Source organism: Macaca fascicularis, chromosome 11 (assembly GCF_037993035.2).
Source record: "Macaca fascicularis isolate 582-1 chromosome 11, T2T-MFA8v1.1".
In the NCBI taxonomy this organism is placed as follows: Eukaryota; Metazoa; Chordata; class Mammalia; order Primates; family Cercopithecidae; genus Macaca; species Macaca fascicularis.
In genome coordinates this window covers 138,355,436-138,372,168 of record NC_088385.1, presented here as the reverse complement: position 1 = coordinate 138,372,168, position 16,733 = coordinate 138,355,436, and the positions used below count along the sequence as shown (strand labels likewise).

Sequence of the window (16,733 nt, the reverse complement as noted above, 5' to 3'; positions counted from 1 at the left end):
TCATGCCCCTGCACTCCTGCCTGGGCTAGAGAGAGACCTTGTGTAAAAAATATATAGATATAGATATAGATATAGATATAGATATAGATATAGACATAGACACATAGATACAGGCACATAGATATAGACACATAGATATAGATATAGATATAGATATAGACACATAGATACAGACACATAGACATAGACATAGATATAGATACATAGATATAGATACATAGATATAGACATAGATATACATTTAAAATAAAAGAAGACGTGGAGGCCGAGCTCTAGCAAATGGGTCCCTGGGTCCCTGTTCCGGACACAGTGCTGAGGGCCACCAGCTCAATACAGCACCATTACTCTGCCTTCACTCTTGGATCCAAGACCAGGGATCTGGGTCAACATTGCTGTACCGCCAAGCTGAGGATTCCCCTGGGAACTTTTGCAGCAAATGTAGGGTTGAGCCTTGAGGCTCAGAGGCCAGCTCCTCAGACTGCAGTGGAGGCCGAAGCTCAGTCACCTCCTGGAGCACTGCGGAGGTCTGCACCTGGCGAGTGGGGGAGGATCCCCAGCCAGGAGGTTACTGTGGGGGCGCATGCCTGGTGTGGTAGGGAATGTCAAGGTTACCTGTGCATGTAGAGCCAGAAGGAAGGGCAAGAGGTGGGCACAGAGAGATGGCAGGGCTGGGGGGATGGGGCCAGGTCACGAGGCCTGGCAGGCTTTTGTCAAGACTCCAGATTCCACCTGGAGTGAGGCAGGAGCCCCTGCAGGTTCTGGGCAGAGAGTGAGGGTGTCTGACTCCTCTTTAGAGCGTTCCTTCTGCTTTTGTGTAGGCAGAGGGTGGGCGGAGTCTGATGACATAACCCAGAGCTGGGGTGAGTGTGGCTAGATCTGGGGGTTGAAATTCAGGTGGAGGAAAGAGGACAGACACGTTGAATGAGACAGATCCTGCAGGATGCTGACAGGTGGGAGTGGGGAAAAGAGGGCCAGAGGCTTTGACGGTTTGCGCCAGGCAGGCAGGAGGATGGTAAAGGCCTTGCCAAGATAGGAAGGTGGTGGGGAGTAGGTTGGGAGGTTGGGCTGATCTGCCGGGGTGCGTTACATCCCCTGAGCATGTCCCGTGTGGGGGGCATGGTGAGGACCTTACCGTGCCATCTCATTTAATCCTCACGATGCCCCATCAAGTAGGGTATATCCATCCGGTCTCACACTGCCATAAAGATACTACCTGAGACTGGGTAATTTATAAAGGGAAGAGGTTTAATTTACTCACAGTTCCACATAGAGGTGGAGGCCTCAGGAAACTTGTAATCACAGCAGAAGGGGAAGAGGAAGCAAGGCACATCTTACATGGTGGCAGGAGAGAGTAGAGGGAAGCACTAAACACTTACCAGACAACCAGTGAGAACTCACTCACTCTCATCAGAACAGCACGGGGAAACTGGCCCCGATCCAATCACCACCCTCCCTCATCAAATGGGGATTACAGGTCCCTCCCTTGACACATGAGGATTACAATTTGAGATGAGATTTGGGTGGGGACGGGCAGGACACAGAGCCAAACCATATCTTAAGACTTGCCATTTCACCCTTTTACAGACAAGAAAGGCACAGAGGGTAAGCAACTCAGTCAAGGTCACACAGCAACAAGGTTTCAGAGTAAAGACATGAGCTCAGGTTTAGCTGACCGAAGTCTTTTCATGGCCACATTATCTCATGTCCCTGTGAGAAGGTACCTAGACCATGACATGTGAACTTTAGCTTTTCCTTTTTGGATAAATCTGGTTTGGCTGTTGAAACAGACACTGACTTTTCTCTTTTCATTGCATATAACTTTCTTGGAGATTCTGGATTTGAAAGAATGAAATTTCCTGTAACATCAGACCCTCATCTCCTACCCCCAGTGATCTAAAGCTGCCGGAGGTCTGCAGTGGATGGAATCTTTGTTCCTAGGGGAGTCTAGATCCTGGGGTTTTCAGTAACTTCTGTTACACTAGGGGGCCGCAGCTAAGGTAGCTGCATCACCTGCATCCTCCATGTGCAGGAAAGTAAAGAGCTGTACGCACCTGGGCTTTGTCCATGCTCCATGGCAGGGGGTGTCTACCGAGGTGGCCCCTGCAGGTGTGCATGAATTCTCTGGCCAGAGGGCTCGGGATGACATATAACTCAAGTCTGGGATGGAGCTGAGGACAGGCAGGAGGAAAGGCCACCTAGATGTTGGTCCCCTCTCCCCCAACTGCATTCCAACCTCCAGAGAAGGCAGAGAGTCACAGCCTGGATAGGAAGGGGCACTGCTTAAATCACCAGGACATGGGCTTTCAGAGCAGATAAGGTGAAGACAGCATCACCCCAGCCCCTCAAAGACACAGGAGGAACAGGCCTGGTGGGAGACCTGGTTCCCTAAGACTACTCAAGCAGGAGAGGGACCTAGACCCCTACCCAGCACACTGGGCTCCCCAGACGTGTAGCAGCAGGATGCCTTCTGAAGGAGATAGAGCACTGGCAAATCAGAAACCAGGTCTGGAAAAAAAATGATTTGTTTTAATGTATCTGAAAAGTGCAGGCTTGGCTAGATCGATGGGCTCTACCTTACCTCCCCAGAATATATTCTCTCTTCTGTTTCTATCACACACACACACACACACACACACACACCCCTCCTGTGCTCACCGCTGAGCCAGGTGCCAGGTGCTGTGGTCACATGTGTGTGATGTATGGGCCTGGCCTGGGCTATCTGCCCCAGGTAGGATGATAGTGGGGAAGGGCTGGTCCCCAAAGGTCAGAGCTCTCTCACCAGAGCAAGGACAGCTTTCCATCAGATGGCCTCCCCACCACCATTCTCTAGAGCTCCACACCCTTTCCTGAGAGTGAGGGAGATGCTGGGAAATGGGTCCATTCTCGGCCTGAGCTTCCCTACGCCTGTCACTGTCTAGAGTTCCCAGGAGCCAGAGGCAGGGCACAGACAAATGAGAAGCAAATCAGATCCAGGAGACAGGTGCAGTGCCCGGGATGAAGTAACACGACCTCTGGAGTCATGCAGGTAAAACCCACCACCCACGTCTTCCGGGAATCAGGGCTGGAAATCCCTCCAGGACAAAAGAGCAGGTTGGACTTGAGTCCCTAGAATTCACAGGCAGGACCCAAGAACAGGGCAGTCCAGGACCCTGACTCCCGTTGGGGCTGAGCCCTCCTCTCCACATAGGAGGCCAGGTGTATCCTTGAGTGGGGTCAGATGGGGATCCAGCCCTGCAGCCTGTCCTGTTCCTTTGGTCCTGTTTCCACGTTCTTGGTCTCACAATCCAGTTCCCATGGTCCTGTTCCCATGGTCCTGTTCCCACGGTCTCGGTCCCACAGTCTCGGTCCCATGGTCCTGTCCCCACAGTCCTGTTCCCATAGTCTCGGTCCCACAGTCCTGTTCCCATGGTCTCAGTCCCACAGTCCTGTTCCCATGGTCCTGTTCCCACGGTCTCGGTCCCACAGTCTCGGTCCCACAGTCCTGTTCCCACGGTCTCGGTCCCACAGTCTCGGTCCCACAGTCCTCTTCCCATGGTCCTGTCCCCGCAGTCCTGTTCCCATGGTCCTGTCCCCACAGTCCTGTTCCCATGGTCCTGTCCCCACAGTCCTGTTCCCACGGTCTCGGTCCCACAGTCTCGGTCCCACAGTCCTCTTCCCACGGTCCTGTTCCCATGGTCTTGGTCCCACAGTCTCGGTCCCATGGTCCTGTTCCCATGGTCCTGTCCCCACAGTCCTGTTCCCATGGTCTCGGTCCCACGGTCCTGTTCCCATGGTCTCGGTCCCACGATCCAGTTCCCATGGTCCTGTTCCCACGGTCTCGATCCCACAGTCTCGGTCCCATGGTCCTGTTCCCATGGTCCCGCCCAGGGCTTGGGCCCCACACAGGCTCTAGGGAACTTGGGGAATGAGAAGCTACACTGTTTCCTTGTGGGTATCAGGAAAGGGCGGCCCCTCTGTGACCTCCCAGTTCCCAGGAACTCAGACAGCCGGGACAGTTAGTGAGGGAGCCAATAGTAAGCCTCCCCACCTTGGGACCCTTGTGACACCAGACTTGCCTCCCTGCAATAACGGCCTCTGATTGTCACATGGGTTTCCTGGAAGGGCCAATCAGAGCCCCGAGCCCCTGAACTCAATAGTGGTAGGTTCACGATGTGCACGTGACCTGTGTGGGTCCAATCAGAGTCCTAAGACTGGTGTGGGCGGTCCCAGAATGAGTTCATTTATTGGGGAACAGAGCCCTGGGGTGTGGGCTGGAGATGGAGTGGCCACCTGCAAGGAAGCCCCGGCTCCTAGATAAGCTAGTGAAGGGACTGTCCTAATATAAACTAACACGGGGGCTGGAATTACGTAAAAGAACACAGGTGCTGTCATCACATAAATGAACCCAGGGACAATGAACCAGGAGATGGACCAGGAAAACTGGATGTGCACATTTTCAGCCTCTCAATTCTGCTCATTCTGGCTGGTGAGAGGAGTCTGGAAGGCTCCTGCATGCTCTAATACGGGTTGAATGGGTATTCCTTCTCTTGCCGCTGAGAGGCCCTGATGGACGTGTTCCAGGGGCACCCGGCACTGCCTCTGCCTCCCTCCGGTTGTACCCACTGCCCAAGCCTGGACCCGCTGTCAGTCAGAGGAAAGTGTGGTAGGGATGTGGACCTGGGATTTGGGACTCCAGGGACATGGCCTGGTTGGCCCCGTGTCCTCACAGTGAGATGCCAGTGTGTGCAGCTCTAACGTCAGTCCTGAGCCCAGCTCAGCTTCGGGTTCTTTGATGAGTTCAGACCAAACGGCATGTTGCACAGAAGGCCGGGTGTATCAGGCAGAAGCCTTCTTCCTAACATGGAGATCTCAGGTGCGAAGGAACCAGAGCCTGGGCAGCATTGCAGACCCTGCACGGGGCTGTGGGACGGGATCGATCCCGGGTTGTCCCGGGAGTAGACGACTAGTCTCTTAGAGGAACTGCCAAGAGGACTGGGCCAGGATGCCCAGACACCTTGATGCGCTGAGACGCCACCCGAGAACGGTTAATTATCCCTTCCGGACAGAGTTGCAACCCTCCCCTGAGAACCAGGGCCACCGGCCGTGCACTCCTGGAATCTCTCCAGCTTTCCTCTGGAAGCTGTTTCCACTGTCTCCTCTCCATTTTGCAGCAGCACTTCTCCAGAGGCCCGGGCACCAAGACCTGCAGCTTCAAGAGCCTCATGGCCAAGCTGGCCCATGCTCAAAGGGCTAAGACTGAACGCTGTCCCGTCAGCTGACTCATGTGCAGGGCCTGGGGTGGCCTCATGTCTAGAAATCCACCATGGGGAATGAGGGGGAGTCAACCAGGGCAGCATCCAGCATGTGGGCCTGGCAGATGCCACAGTTCCTGGCCCAGTTCCTGGGAAATGATTCTAAGAAATGTGGGGGCCTGGCGTGGGCTCATGGTTGGAGACTCAGTCTCACAAATAACTGAGAAACGGGGACAGTTAACATCCAGGGACTCCTGGATATTTCCAGGAGATTCAGCCTGGGTAGTCTGGAGTCAGCCTGGTTAATGGTTGGAGAATCAGTGTGGTCCATGAAGAGGAATAAATCTTCATACCAGGTGACTCAGTCTGATTAATGTTGAGAGACTAAAGCTCTTGTGTCCCAGACGGAGAAGGAAAAGCAAATACTCCAGTCTGTTCTTAAAAGGTAAAAAGGTGATTGTTAAATGCCTGCTCTAAAGTCTCCCACAGTGAGTGAGAGTCTGAGCTTGAATAGGTGCCTTGGTTCAGGTCCACTGTGAAGGGCCCTTCACCTTCCTGCTCCTGGGTCCATTCATTCCCCAGCTCAGCACACACCAAACATCTCACCACTTCCTGGATTTTAATTCCCCATTGAGCTACTCTGAGATCCACGGACTTCTGTACTAGAATTAGGAGAGACCAGTACTTGTTAAACTTATGCAATAAAATATGAACTACAATTAGAAACAGCCCTTGGCAAAACTCAGTTCAAGAGGATGTTTTGGAACTATAAGTGCAATTACTCAATGTGAAGCCCTCCAGGGATGGTCATCTGTTCATCTTGGTGAGATTATGAAATAAGGACTCCTCGTGGTCAGGGTCCTCCCAGGGGGAAGTTGCTGGAGTGTGGGAGTGGAGCTGTAAGGGTCACAGAGATGAGTTGGGACACTGCCTTTCTGAAGTCTCAGCCCCTAATTATCTTAGGGGGTAGGTGGCTTCCTAATGGTGTGGAAACAGTCACTAGCATCTATCCATCATCCACCCATGTATTCACCCATCCACATGTCTGTACCTTCATCATCCATTCATTCACCCATCCACCCATCTACCCATTTACTTATTCGTCCACCCATCCACATACTCATCCATTTGTCATTCACACATCTATCTACTCATTCACCCATCCATCCATTTGTCATTCATCCATCACCCATCTACTCATTTACTTATTTATCTATTTCCTCTTCTATCCATTTACTTATCCATCCGTCCATCCGTCCATCCATCCATCCATCCATTCATCATCTATACGTCACTGACTCATCTGTCCCTTCATTCAAACAACATTAATCGAATGTCTGCTCAATCTCAGACACTGCAGGGCAGCTGGTTTTGTAAAAGACCATGAAGAGAGTGGTTGTGCTGCCAAAGGCCTTCATACTCCATCACAGGTAATCTTGGGCAAGGTCATAAGATGCCTTAACAAAGACACTGCCTAAGGGTGGGTGGCAGATGATGAAACCAGGGCAGCATCTATGTAACATTGATGGGGCCTCTGCAGGGCTTTCTCGCCTTCTTATCCAGCCATGCAACAAGCATTACTTAGCTTCACCTGCCCCTGTACTTGATTTAGTAACTGGCTTAAGAAACTTATTGTCTTTTGGGGAGTCGGTCACAGGAACAGGACTTTTGGAGTCAAATCAGAGAAATGCAAGTCAGAAATGCTAAGACCAATGGGAACATTTACTGACTCAAGGAATCCAAGAAGGGTTGTTTTGCACAAGTTATTCTCTGACTGCCCCTCTGCATCAATTCCATGCCCTTCTCTGACCTCGCTGTGCCCAGCAGGCTGACCTCTATAAATGGCACCAGTGGGGCTCCCTGCCCTCTGGATTCTGTTGGATTTGGCTGATGAGAGTCAGCAGGAGAAGCCTGAGGGTGGGAGGAGACAGAAGTTGGAGCCTGCTTGACTGACGTTTGGCAGTGGAGGTTTTCCTTCAAATAAGATCTCCGATCCTGCCAGATAACTCCTCTCCCAGAGTTACAACCCTCCCTGCATTCCAGAAACAAAGCCCCACACCTGTGCCCTGGGGCTTACGGCAGATAACAGCTTCCCTGCGGTTCAGTTCCTGGGGTGCAGCCTCCCCATCCCTACCTAGACCTCTGTAAATAGCCTCTGCTTTGAACTCTCTGCAGGGAGCCCTGTGGCTCTGCTCTCAGACTCAGGTTGTGCAGCCAAAGAGCAGGTCAGATGTGCAGGTGAGTGTCGGAGCAGCCGCCCTGGATGGTCCAGCCCCACCTCCTCTGTCTTCTAATGAGACTGGCTTAAGTCTTTGTCATGGTAGATCAGCCTTCTCCATAGGACAGAAAACATGTGGTCTCTTCCTCTTCTTGGCTTCATGTAGTTCCAGTTTGAAAAACCCCAGAGAATGCTTCCAATAGACCTGCCTGCGGGGTCAAGTGACCACCGATAGACCAATCAGTGGTGGCTATGGGGGCGGAGTCATATATGAGCACAGTATATTCCTGGAACCAGACGGCTGGATGGGAGGAACATCTCCCTTGAGAACAGAAGGTGCATTTCCACACACGGTGGGGGCTGCTGGAATGACGAGAAGTGAAGCCCCTATGTGGATTCCGTTACCTGTGGCCGTCGTGATGTCATCAAACCGACAGCACTTATGAAAATTTGAAAACCTGTCCAATCCATTTTTAACCCAGGAGCCCAGATGCCCATGGCAGCAACAGCCCCAGTACTGAAAGGTGCCCTGAGCCCCAGATCTAAGAGGTGGAGGGGGCTTGTCTGAGGGCTTTCAGAGCCCCAGGCACTGCAGGTAAACCCAGGACAACCGCCCCCTGAGAGGGTGACCCAGCCTGGATCTGCCCTCGAAGATCAATAATCTTGAAGCCCTGCCCTTGTCCTCTGGGGCTCTGCACCCCACGCGCTGCTGGAGGACTCAGGCCGCCGGTCTGGATTCCCCCGTTCCCCCCACCCCCGCATGCACAGCAGTCCCAGGCTCAGCTCCCCACGAGGGACACGGGTCACTCACAGCGTCGGTAACTGAGAACCAAGACCGCCCACCCCACTCCAGGCCTTTTACATGCTCTGGCAGTTTTTTTTCTTCTTTCTTTTTTTTTAGACAGAGTCTCAGTCTGTCGTCCAAGCTGGAGTGCAGTGGCGCAATCTCAGCTTACTGCAGCCTCCGCCTTTCAGGTCTACGCCATTCTCCTGCCTCAGCCTCCCGAGTAGCTGGGACTACAGGCGCCACCACGCCTGGCTAATTTTTTGTATTTTTAGTAAGAGACGGGGTTTCACTGTGTTCGCCAGGATGGTCTCCATCTCCTGACCTTGTATTCCGCCCACCTCGGCCTCCCAAAGTGCTGGGATTACAGGCGTGAGCCACCGCGCCCGGCCCTCTGGCAGTTTTAAAGAGGTTGGAAGCTGCAGTTTCTCTCCGCACTTTGAATCTAGGGTGATTACTAGGTGGCCGGCACTCCTGAAATGTCTGACTGAGAGGTACCTGGGGTTTGGCTTCTAGATCACTGCCATGGACGCGTGTGCGTGTGTGGGCATGTACGTGTGTGCGTGTGCATGTGCGTGTGTGTGTGTGTCCAGGTCCTGCGGGAGCTATTTAAGGAGGCTGCTTTGCTGCTGATGGGGTTGGACGCGTGTGTGTGTGTGTGTGAGTCTGGGTCCTGCGGGAACTACTTAAGGAGGTTGCTTTGCTGTTGATGGACAGACTCAGATGTCCGTGTCTGAAAAGCATGGACTCACATGCTGAACGCTGAAGGGGGGACGCCTCGGTGCTGAGAGTCACGGTTGCATCAGGGACTGCCTCTGGGTGTTTTATCCGACAGGCAGATGGACCATTGCTGCTGGAAACGGAAGGCAATGTGCAGGCCATTTCACAGGGAAAATACCTCATCAAAAACAAGAGGTTGGTTCCCCGCAGCGCCCCACTTCAACTTCTGTGAGCACAGAAGTGGGGGGGACTCACATTTAGATGCCTGAGGCTGGCTCATGAGTAGAGAGAAAGTCTGGTTAATGACCAGGGCAAGCTGAGGAATATCAGAGGCCTGAGTCTGGCTGAAGCTGGGAGCCTCGGGTACAGGTGACCCAGTCCAGGAAATAACTGAGGCTGAGGCTGATTAACGTCAGTTCAGGGACCCTGCGGGGTGATTTCGGGGAAGCTACTTGACCAACCTCGGGAGACGCAGCCCAATTACAGTAGAAGGGATGAACCTGACGAATGCCAGTGACTTAGGCTGTGTAAAGTCTGGAGAACCAGAGGGTTGGGTCAGGAAAGAGGGACAGGTGAGGATCATCCTAGAAATGCACACAGAGCCGGGAGACGAGCCTGCTATAAATGTCCCTGGGACACAGCCTCAGCCCGGGTGAGAGCAACGCTGGAGCTGCCGCCAACCCTCCTGCCCCCAAGTGGGGGCTCCTTCCCTCTGCTTGAGTTCATGCACTTCTCCTCACAGCACACACCTGACACCTCCACAAGTCCCAGGTGCTGGCTGCTGGTGGAGAGTTCTGAGGCCTCAGAGATGCGAGCTCTCGGGGTGGGGAGAGCAGCCCCTATTCAGCTGATGGAGGAAGGGAGGAGCAGAGCCCAGCCCAGGCGTGTTTGAGAACGATGGGGCAGTCACCAATGGGACAGCCTCCGTGGGCTGCTGGGGTGGGACTCGTAGAATGAGTGAGCAGGGGCCTTGGAACCCTAGGCCTGATTCATGGTGCTGGTGTGGCCATGAGCTCTGAGGGCCATAGATGAGTGTTAGCTGGGCCTCTGATACCCCAGCCCCAGGGTGGTTCTGTGGGAGGGTTCCCCGGCTTCCTTCAGAGATGGCGGCAGTCACTAGCATTCATTCATTCATTCAATGCCCTGGCCAGTGGCCAGGCAGGGCATCCATGGAAAGGTGTGGAGAGAAAGACTGAACTTTTTTCTCCCAAACACCTCCATGTGTCCCACACAGAAAAGCTTGGAGAGGTCACATGATGCATTTCCCACCTAAGACCTGAAGAGAAGATCACGTGACCTACCATGGCGAGCGTCTACATCAGCGTGGCCTATGGCCAGATGGTGGAGACTCTGCTGTGGACGTCACTATCATCCAAGGAACCACTCAACGAATATCCCTGAGCCCTGGCTGTCCAGCAGGGCCTGTGCTCAGCCACAGTCTCTTTGAGAAGCTTCCGGTCCAGCAGAAAGAGTCATGGAACTAGGACACCAGCATTCAAGCAACAGTGGATCCCTCACCCTGGGTCCCTGCAGCACCAGGGACTGGAGGCACAGAGGGCAGGTGCTGGCAATGGAAGGAGGCCCTGCAGCACCCATCTCCAGCCTCCTGGAGTCTCATGCGGACAGCAGCTGCCGCTTTCTGAAGGTGCCCTCAGCCACACTTGGGCCTCCTCCTGGGAAGGGAGGGTTCTGTGATGGACATGGGAGGCTCCTGTTCTGCTCCCTGAGGGCGGGACCTGGACATTGGAGAGGGAGAGACTCTGCAACCTCCATCCCTGACCGAGGAACCTGCAGAGAGAGAGATGGGCAGTCCTAGATGAGACCTGGAGTCCTCTGAGCAGAGCACAGGCAGCTGTGCCACGCTGGCCTGGAGCACCAGAGCCAGGAGACCAACTGACCTGGGAGGGCAGGCTCCTCGTGTGGCCGCCAGCTGGCCCCAAACCTTCCCGAATGCGCTGCTGTGGTCACTTGCATTCCCTTCCTGAGGTCTGGGTCTGCAGACATGCGGGCCCTCGAAGAGCAGCTGCTGCAAGCGCTGGCATTCCTCATGGAGAGAAGGATTCCTTTGATTTCACCCTTCCTGTCTAAGGGGCTCCAGCATGAAGCAGGGTCTACGGGAAAGCCTGCGCCATGTTGGGAAGCCCAGGGTCACGTGGGTTACGTAACTCGGTGCTCTAACACTGGACCACAGGGGACCCGTAAGGCACTCCATGCCTTTTCACAGTGGCTGCAGAATCACCAGGTCACCCCAGGGCTCACTCTACCCCTGGAACCCTGACTTCTGTGGCAGCAACAGCTGACATACGACCAGCCCATCCCCTGCAGATCCAAGGGGGAGGGGCCTTGTTTTGGTGTCTTCTAACACCCTACTCACTGCACAGAGCCTGGCAACCACCCCTGAGCTCTTCTGCCCTGGCTGGTGGTCCCTGAGCCCCTGTCTAGGCCTCTATGGAGCCCCACGCCCTGGATAGCTCAGGTGGTCCAGTGCAAAGCCCCTCCATCCCAGACCCCAGCAGCTGCAGGCTCTGCCCCGTGAGGACCACAGAGCACCTCAGGGTTCACGTGAGACGACTTGCTGCTGCCACTTCCCTGACATCTTCCAACCCTTCCAGAGGAAAGACTAGACTCGCTGGCTGCAATTTCCCCCTCCCTGCACATGAGAGAGTGATGTATCAGGTGGGCAGCGTTGCTGAAACACAATTAGAGACAGACCTGGGCGTTTAGTTTCTGGATCATTGCCAGATTTGGGCACAGGTGCCTGTGTGTGTCTGGGCCTCCTGGCTCCCTTTCAGGGGCTGCCTTCCGAGCACAGACTCAGGTGTCCACCTGCAGACGCACTGACACAGGTTCAGAGAGCTGCAGAGAAACCCTCAGCACTGGAAACATGGTCGTGCTCCTGCACTGTATCTTGGAGATAATTCTTTCATCTGACACTCGGGTGGACAATTATCCCCAGAAATGAAAGACAAGTTAGTGGCTATTGTGCAGGAAAATTGTGCACGAAAAGAGAGAGAAAGACTAGTCCTCACACAGCTGGTGGTATTGTCTTCTGTGCATACAGATATGGGGGGTGTTCATTTTTAATGTCTCAGCAAGACAAGAGTCAGAATGGCTGTGCATTCCAATTCTCCTTTCAGACGGCAATTTTCCCATGTGGCGTCTGGGCCTTGTGTGCCCATGGAGCAGCAGTATTGCCCATGCCTGCTGACTGGAGCTCCACGGGCAGAGGGACAGAGCACCTGCCTGCCCCAACGTGAGCTTTCTGAGTGATATCAGATACCAGGGAAGGAAATAGTTGTTTGGGAGATTGCTGTGTTTGAATTCACATTGCAAAGGGAAGATAGCCGACACATGGATTTTTATGAAATGCATTAAATGGCTTGTCCTCATGACAAATAATAAGAGCAATAACTGCTAAAGAGAGTCCAATAGCACAAAAGCAACTTAAAAATATCATTAGGCATTCATGGTAGGCTTTTCTGGCTGCTGTAGCATAAATGTTTTAAGAAGCAATTTCCACATCCTTCCCAAGTGGAGCTGGCTGTTTTCTTTTTCTTTTTAATTTTTAAATTTGTATTATCTAATTATTTCTAGGAAAACAATTACTCATGAACTTAAAATTCCAGCTTGTTTGAAATTCCCTCTTTTTCTCTCCCTAACTTTGTGGGTGATCACCCGACCCAGCTGAGATTTACCTCGAGTTCTGCTTTGTTCATCTCTAATTATTTGCAGTTAGAAATGGGAAGGACCCTCAAGGCTTTGAGACTTCCCCTGGGCACAGCCTTGGGACAGTGACTGCTGCTCCCAGTGTGCTTTCCTCCTCTTTTGTGCTGTGGTAATAGAGTTGCCAGGATTTAGCAGGATACATGAGCTCCCAGAATAAAGACTACAATTCCCAGCCTCCCTTGCAGCAAGGTGTGGTCACATGACCCTGTTCTGGCCAATGGGATGAGAGAGGAAATGGTGTGTAGTACTTCCAGGTCATGCCCCTAAAGCCTGCCCTCTTCTTTCTCTCCACTTGCCCCTCAAGAATAGTGGATGCCTGAAGCCATATTGGATCACAGTAGGGAAGGGGCAGCCAGGGCTGGTAGAGTAACCATATAAGAGAATTGGGGCCTTGAAATCCTGGGGTCAACACAGGGCCCTGGACAATTTATGCCTGGAGTGTGGATAACAAGAAAATCCCCATTTCATTTAAGCCACGCTTATTTGGGGCTGAACCCCACAGCTGAACCTTCCTGACTATGCACTTCCTCTCACACATGGAGCCATGGACTCCTCTCCCCTGTTGCTCAGCCGAGATTCCTGCCTCCTCAGGGACATGGGGTTGTTAGGTCCTCAGTAGTGTGCATCCCTTAATTCATTCTAACCATGTTCTGCTCACTTACTATGTGCCAGGTTTTGTGTTTCACAGTGGAGCTACAGCCATGGACAAATGTTGAAAGTAAAAAGTTCCTCTTCAAAGTTTCCCTTCTCGTTAAAGAATAAATCATAAGTGTTAGAAATAATAGTTTCTTTTAAGGCTAACTTTCTTCAAAGCCTTCTTACTTTTTCTTAATAACTCTTTGTTAAGCCCTACCCTATGTAGCTGTTAGACATAAGGGAATAAGTACGTTCTATGTCCTTGTACTTTAACCAAGATGTCTGTGCTAGACATGCTCACAGTCATGTCCCAGCTCACAGTCTATGCCCCTTCCCTATTTAGAAATATTATTACTTCTCTAAGTCTTTTCATAAGCAATTTCCTCTTTTCCTTTGTTCTCTATTGCCTTTACCTATTTAAGAAAGTTTTAAATTATTAGCCAGTCGAATTTAGTTTAGATTGTGCAGTCTGGCTCCAGCCAATGGAGACAGGACACAGTAGCAGGGACAAGCTGCATAAGGGATAAAAATTGCTTCCCTCCTTTGTTCAGGTGTACTCTCGCCATTGTTCTATCTGCGAGGAGCACCCTGTCTGCAGAAAATAAAATTGCCTTGCTGAGAAAAACTTTTTTGTCTGAATGCTGATTTTTCCTTGTGGTACTGAGGAACAAGCATTCTATTTCTAAGTAAACATTTTACTTACAACAACAAGGCCCCTGGAGTCTGGTGCAGAGGTGTCTGCTGGCCTTCAGCAGCCTGCAACCTGTATTGGGAAGAGGGTGGGTAGCCCCCAGCTGGGGTGCTCATAGTGACTTCTGCAGCCCCTCCCTGCCACTGTCTCTCAATTCCTGAACTCTACTCTTCTGCCCCTCCCTAGGACAGCACAGGAAGAACCTCCTCAACATCCAGACTGCTGCAGAAGATTTAGGATGGATCAACAGACGAGAAATGTCTCCCCATCAGAATGATGTAAAATACTGGAAAATTGCAAAATCTTACTTGCACAGGCAGGAGAGTTTCTCCTGAACCCCTGTTTCTACCCCAGGCTCAAATTAAATTGTTAAACAGACTTTTATATGTACGAGATATGTGTTATAAAATGTTATTCCCAATTAAAAAACCTACATCAGATAACTCACAGTAAGACAAGTGAAAACGTTCATCTGCTGTCCATCTTTGTGTCTTCAGTGAACCCAATATAAATAACAAGCTTCAGCACAGAAAGCGTTAGGCATTTATATTAGTTATCTCCAGGCAAAGACTTGGGAAATATGAAGCAAGCCACACTGGTGAGCCCAGATAGTGAATTGCTGCATCGTCTGTTCTTCTCCCCATATCACGTCACAATTAGCAATGAGTTTTTTTCACTCACATCATCACAATTATGTTTAAAATAGTGCACAGTGCAGAGTGGGCACTGGGTGAATGGTTCTTGAATAGGTAAGTTTTCCCAGCTTGAGACACTGGCTCATGCTTCAGCTCTGATGCTGTGGAATCATGTGACTGGGGCAAAGGATGCCACTTCTCTCAACCTTAGTATTTCTATTTATAAAATTAAGGGGGAAAATGTGAAGAATAAAATGATTCCAGGGTGTGGCAGAGTCTACTGGTTATACCTCAATGACCATTCCTTGCATCTTCTGTCATCTAAAATATTTAGCTAGGTACATTACTATTTAGAACACAAACTACGTTCTCCAGTGTTCCGTTTAGCTATGTGTGGTGAAGCAACCAGTTTCTGACTAATAGGTCATGAAGAAAAAACAGCACCCTTAACAAAAAGGGTTATGTGTGGTTTCCACTGAGGTTGTAAAATGCTATAAAAAACATCATTCCTATACTGACAACAAGGAAAATCTAGGTAATCTACAAAATCATACTGGATTTCCTTAAAGCCATTAGAGAGCTGGGGTTTCATGGTGCCTCCAAGGAGAGATGGGGAGGGAGCAACTGGCTTAACTTGGGCAGGGAGTGGGGGCAACACAAGGCTTCTATAAATGCTGTTAGGAAGATTACTTCCAAAATGTTTAGCAAGTTTCTACAGTCTGTATATGTATGTTCTATCCAGTGAGTATAGAATTCTAGTAGGCACAGATACATGGGCAGTGTGCAACCATTTTCAGAGGTTTCTCCGTGGAGCTTGCTATATACTCAAAAGAAATATTGGAGCTAGGATGAGAGTGGAGAAAGCTCCCTTCTGTGGAACCAGCCTGGGAGTAGGGTACAGTTGTCACTGCAGAAAATGGATAGAGCCTTCCTAGATCTTTCTCTCCAATCTCACCCATGGAGCAAAAGTCCTAAACAACTGAGGGCATTGGGGATGGGACAACAAATCATGCTGCCTCCAGGCCATAGACAGAGACCCACTGTGACTAGACAAAGGGAACAGAGAAACACCCTCCCGGGGGAAAGCCAGAAATACCGTAGGCCCAGATTGTAAGAGATGCTTTCTGTTGAGGGAGGGCTGGAAACTCCCACACAAGAAACACCAAAACAACAAGACAGAGTTTGGATGCGGCTGGAGGGGGAGCAGGAGCACTAGGTGAGCCTCTCCCTTGAGTCTCAGTGACACAGAGCCTACCTAATACTTGTGCTAACCCAGGACAGCAGAGAATGTCCCAGCCCTCGTCATGAGGTTAGCAGGCATTGACAAGTCAAAACAGAACCCATGGGAGAGGGGTAAGCTGGTATAGAGAGACCCTGTCTGAGGCACAGCCTCATAAATACAGTCTAAAGCAGAGCGTGAAGCAAGAACATTGAGAAAAATTCTCCATTGACTCAATCCCTACTGTAGACACAGGTAACACTAGCATAATTTGAAGCTTTATGGTACACTGAGAGTAACCACAGAATAGAGACATTTAAACGCAGCTCACTGTCTAGGATCATTTACCTCCTATCCCAAATAAAGGCTTAGTTAAAGAAGAGACATATGCCCAATTCAGGTACAAGTACTGTTACCTCAATTTCTATTATCTATCCCATGTCTAACTTTTTTTTTTTTTTTTTGAATGAGACAGTCTCACTCTGTCACCTGGACTGGACTGCAATGGCATGATCTCAGCTCACTGCAGCCTCTGCCTCCTGGGCTCAAACAATTCTCCCACCTCAGTCTTTAAGTAGCTGGGACCACAGGCACACATCACCATGCCCAGCTAGTTTTTTTGTGTTTTGGTGGTGACAAAATCATGCTGTGTTGCCCAGGCTGGTCTCAAACTCCTGAGCTCAACCAATAAGCTTGCTTCAGCCTCCCAAAGTGCTGGGATTACAGGCATGAGCCACTGTGCCTGGTCCTCATGTCTAACTTCCAACCAAAGATTACAAAACACAAGAAAAGGCAAGGAAAAAAATCCAACGTCAAGAAACAACATGATAAACCCAGACTCAGATATCACACATGTTGAAACTGTAAGTCAGT

The 16,733-nt window shown here is 51.0% G+C and overlaps 1 long non-coding RNA gene across 1 annotated transcript in view; it reads left to right on the top strand.

Moving 5' to 3' along the window:
• The window catches only part of LOC123567704 (uncharacterized), a 29,415-nt gene extending 14,504 nt beyond the window's left edge, over nucleotides 1–14,911 (top strand). The window contains exons 2-3 of the long non-coding RNA XR_010579664.2: nucleotides 12,091–12,206; nucleotides 14,193–14,911. This is a non-coding gene — a long non-coding RNA (uncharacterized lncRNA). The remainder of the gene's footprint in view (nucleotides 1–12,090; nucleotides 12,207–14,192) is intronic.
• The last annotated feature ends 1,822 nt before the right edge of the window (nucleotides 14,912–16,733 follow it).